Source organism: Dipodomys merriami, unplaced genomic scaffold, assembly GCF_024711535.1.
Source record: "Dipodomys merriami isolate MVZ:Mamm:240054 unplaced genomic scaffold, mDipMer1.0.p SCAF_98, whole genome shotgun sequence".
NCBI lineage: Eukaryota > Metazoa > Chordata > Mammalia > Rodentia > Heteromyidae > Dipodomys > Dipodomys merriami.
The window spans coordinates 1,468,915-1,473,735 of record NW_027206601.1 but is presented as its reverse complement, the minus strand read 5'-3'; the positions used below and the strand labels follow the sequence as shown (position 1 = coordinate 1,473,735).

At 41.9% G+C, this 4,821-nt stretch overlaps 1 pseudogene; it reads right to left on the bottom strand.

The window, feature by feature from the left end:
- Positions 1 to 1,302: 1,302 nt before the first annotated feature.
- LOC138822032 (40S ribosomal protein S3a-like) lies at positions 1,303 to 2,073 on the bottom strand (annotated as a pseudogene).
- Positions 2,074 to 4,821: the final 2,748 nt, after the last annotated feature.

The following is a 4,821-nucleotide window of genomic DNA, read 5'->3' as shown; positions in this document are numbered from 1 at the left end:
TAACTGAGGCTGGACATATGCTAGAAAAGACTGGAGAAGACTCTTAGTTTTCAACTTTGGTTGATATGTAGGCTTTGCTTGAGCTGGAGGTGAATGTCTAAGGAATTTAACAAATGAAGCATTGAAATAGTGTTCAAACACATGGTCAATCTGTAAAGTTTGGGATAGAATTTGATTCCAATTAAACTGTTATATCACCACTCATTGATCATTAAGCCAATAGAACCAAGATTTCACACAACAAAATACATTTCTGAAGACACACTAAACATTCAATGCCAGACCAGGACTAGCAGCAATGAATTTTAAGTGATTAGTATTTTCAACGTTATGTATTATAATATTTTTTAAAAAAACACAAGAAGTGGGCTGTTCAAAGAAAAAAAGTGATGAACAGAATCCATCCCTAAGGAAGAAGCCCAGACCTGGGTTTTACCATGAGAGACTTTAAATCAACTAGCTTCAATACGCTTTGAGAGCTAAAGGCGAATCATAGACCAAGAGCTGAAGGAAGATGGGTCTGGTAATGTCTGATCCAAAGAGGGAGAAAATGGAAAAGAAGCAACGAATTCTAGAGCGGAAAAACATACTAGCTGAAATAAAAAATCGACTAGAGATTCAACAGCAGGTTTGAGCAGGAATAAGGAAGAACCCTAAAAGTTGAAGCTAGCTCCATTTAGAGGTTTCAGCCTGAGTAGAAAGGAGAGAGAAAGAAAAGATACAAACCGATGCCAACAGGTCTGTTAGACACGATAAATATATAAAAAAGGAGAAAGAGGCAGAAAAAGATATTTGAAGAAAAATATCCCAAATTTTCTAAAGGTAATGAGCAATCCAAATCAACATATCTGAGAATATTTTCCCCTTTAGGTTACGCTTGGATTTAGACTCAGGGCTGTGCACTTACAGGGTAATGGCCTTAATGCAGTAAGCCATACCCTGGGCTGCTTTGAATATTTTTCCCCTCCGATTGAGTCCCACAGTTTTGCCTGAGTTTGCCTTGGACTTCAAGCCTCCTACCTATGCCTCATGCCTGATGAGCATACGGCGATGCCTAGACTTTTTGTTGAGATGGGATCTTACTGATAAGGCCTGGGGTAGCCTCAAACCATAAGCATTCCAATCTCTACCTCTTGAGCATATGGGATTATAGGCATGAGCTACCATGCCTCACTTTCTGTGTCTTAACAGACTAAGAAGCCCAACACAAGGAGATCTAGTCCATAGCACATGTTCGTCAGACTTTCTTTTTTTGAAATGCAAACCATCACAAATAGTTTGTGACTATTAAAAATCTGAATTTTAAATGGATCCTTGGACTGGGTGTGTGTGTGTCCATCAACTTGTTTGACTTTAGCACTGGTTTTGTCCCCAGTAGCTTTCTGGAACTACCACCTTCCCCATGAAGCTCCATGCGTTTTCCCAATCCAAACTGGGGCTTGTTCAGCACTTTTCTAACAAAGACACCATGAAGTGGATAGGTCGATGGCAAGCCTTTTCTATGTCTCTCAATGCTGAATGGAATCAATTTAATAACCACCTCTTTCAAGTCACTTGTCTACACTTTCCCAGTCTTGGTTTTCATCAGCTTCTTCCACATTTGGTGGATCTATTGATGGTAAGCATGGGAGGTCTCGTGCATTTAATCATTGCATTTTTAAGTAAAGCCAACACAGAATGGACGAAGCAAGTAACCATTTGCAGTCTTGACATCAGTCTGAGCTTTGATCATGGTCTGCTACTTTCTGACCAGGGAGTGTACTTTGTCCCAGGTGAGATCCATGTCATGGGAGTGGGTCAGGCTGTTCTTGCCATGAACATCCTCAGTCATGGTGCTACTGCACCATTCTGCAGATCAGCGAGGGTCACTTCAAACGCCAGACCCTTGGGGCCATCAGCTGTGATTCTGGTTCCTTGAGTCCTTGTGACTAGTGTGTTCCCAATATTTCTTATTTTGAATATGGCCAGTGCTTTCACATCATACCAGTCTTACTTAGAAAATAGATCCACCACTTTCTTCCTGGCCCTCTTTTGGCCACCTTTTGTAAGGCATTTGTTCTTGCTGACCACCATGGTACTGCTCAGAGAGCCAAAAAAAGCTCATCAGACTTAAAACACAAAGACAAAGGATCTTTTTTATTAGCATAACTTAATTTCTTAACTTCAAAGCATAAATTAAGGAGCCGGGAAGGTGGCTCAGTGGTAGAGTGCTTACTTTGCATGCTTGAGGCCCTGGGTTTGACTCTTCAGCACGACATAAGCAGAAAAAGCTGGAAGTGATGCTATGGCTCAAGTGGTAGAGTTCTAGCCTTGAGCTGAAGAGCTGAGGGACAGCACCCAAGCCCAGAGTTCAGGCCCCATGACCGACAATAAAAAAAAGCATAAATTAATTGCACTAGGAAGTTTCTCACCATAGAATCTCCATACATGCATATGATATATGTTGATCACATTTACCTTTCTATTATTCTTTCTTAACCCTCCCTTACAGTTTTTAGCAGGATTTTAGCTAAGAATTCTATCTTGTAAAACAGAAATGGAGAAGAAATTAGGACACTGAATGTTGAGGCTGAAATCAAAAGGACATTAGACAGCAACTCAAAGCAATAGGGAGGAAAAGGAGTATTGAAATCAACGTGAAAGTGGGTGTTATTACATTTCTACCTTGTTAATCTCTTATTTTTCTAATATTTCTTAAAATTCAGGAGTTTAAAAGGTGATCATTTGATGTTAATAGACACTTAAAATATAAATGGAACTTGTGATAGAAAGTACATAAAAGATAAATGGACTGTATAACCTCAAGTATTATATGCCATGAGGACTAAGTTGGCTCTTCTATTTCAAGCTTCACTGTTGCAAATTTGAGATTTTTAACTCTAATCTACAAATTATGAAGTCAGAAATAACTACAGCAAGTAACTAAGAAAAAAGAAGTAACGGAAATGGCACTGTAGCTCAAGTGGTAGAGTGCTCGCCTTGAGCTGAAGAGCTGAGGGACAGCGCTCAGGCCCAGAGTTCAAGGCCCACGACCGACAAAAAAAAAAAAAAGAAAAAAGAAGTAACTAGGAATGACACACAAAAGAATGGGAATGTAATACAAGTGGATTAAAAATGTTCTGCACAATCACTAAGGGGATTACCTCTGCCAGTCCTGGATGAGCACAGCTGGGAGATTTGCCTACTCATCTCCTCTACAACCTAGATTCGACCTGCTTGCCTCTTCCCTGGGCTGTTTAACCTATATCTTTTCTGTACTAACTAGCATACGATAACAGCATTTAACATTTTGGAGAAGGGACTAGAGGGGAGAAGGGTGTTTATACTTAGGGATAAAACAGAAACATTTATGTAAGACACCAGGAGATACAGACCACCCAAGAAAGTGGACATGACTAAAAAGAAATAAGCAATTTAAAAAATTACCAGAAAACACTATAAATTATTTTATGTGAATAAGCAAACATGCAAACAAAATTGAAAAAAAATCTTAGAAATAAATACAATTTAACTGGAATAGGGACATGTAAAATTAAAATTAACCTATTAGTTCAAGATTGCTTTACAGTTGACTTCTCAGTCCCAAGGTTTGAGTGCAGGGCCTGGGCTCTGTCCCTTAGCTTTTTTGGTCAAGGCTAGCACTCTACTGCTTGAGCCACAGTTCCACTTCTGGCTTTTTGGTGGCTAGTTGGAGATAAGAGTCTCATGAACTTCTTTGCTTGGGCTGTCTTTGAACTGAGATCCTCAGATCTTAGCCTCATGAGTAGTTAGGATTACAGGTATGAGGTACTGGCGGCTGGCATGAACATATCTTTGCAGATGCATGTGAGAACGGGGGAGCAGAGCAGATCCAGAACAGTCTGTGTCAGCATTGGCACCATGCATCACTTCCAGGATGTATTTCACTGTGGGACCCTGCACCTTCCTTTCCTCCAACAGGGAGCAGGAGGCACAAGCCAGGCGTGGCTGGGGGAGTGCAGGGAAGAAGCCATCTCCATCACCAAACCTCCACATAAAGAAGGGCTTTTCTGGGAAACTGACTCTTATCTGAATCCACCTTCTGAAAAACCCACCTTCATAGTGAAGCCACTGGCATCCCAGGACCAATGCGCTGGCTGACACACCATGGTCTGCCTGACTGTGGTGCTGCCTGATTGGCTGGTGGCAGTTCTCTCTGCCCAGCTCCTCTGTGCTCACAGGAGTGTGCCAGGGCTCTTGTACACATTCTGGCTTTGTCCAGAGGAATGAAGAGGCTCTTAGCTTTGCCTGACTCCCCCCGCCACCCAGCTTCAGGACTGTCTGAATTCCACCATCCCCAAGAGAGCAAGCAAATCTCAGTCCTAGAGACAGTCACTAGTTCAATACAGTATCCTTGGTTTTACCTCAATGAGAGTATGAACTCCTCAGTACCATTCAGTACTTTTTTTTTTTTTTGAATATTGGGGTTTGCAATCAACTGTGCATTTTCTAGCAAGTATTCTGCAACTCGAGCCAGGCCTCAGCCCTGGCTTTCCTGGATCATAAGCCACTTCCCTACAGCCTCCCACATCCATGGGAGCACTCATGCAAATCCCACACTTATTGTGGAGATGGGGGAGTCTCACTAATTTTTTACCCAGACTGGCCTTGACCCTTGAGCCTCCCAATCTCTGCCAATTGAGTAGCTGGGATAACAGATGTGGGCCACCATGCCCAGCCTCAGTACCATCCTTGTATTTAAGACTTTTATTGCTGTATAGCCAGGTGCCAGTGCCTCATGCCTGTAATTCTAGCTATGCAAGAGGCCGAGATCTGAGGATCATGGTTCAAAGGCAGCCAGGA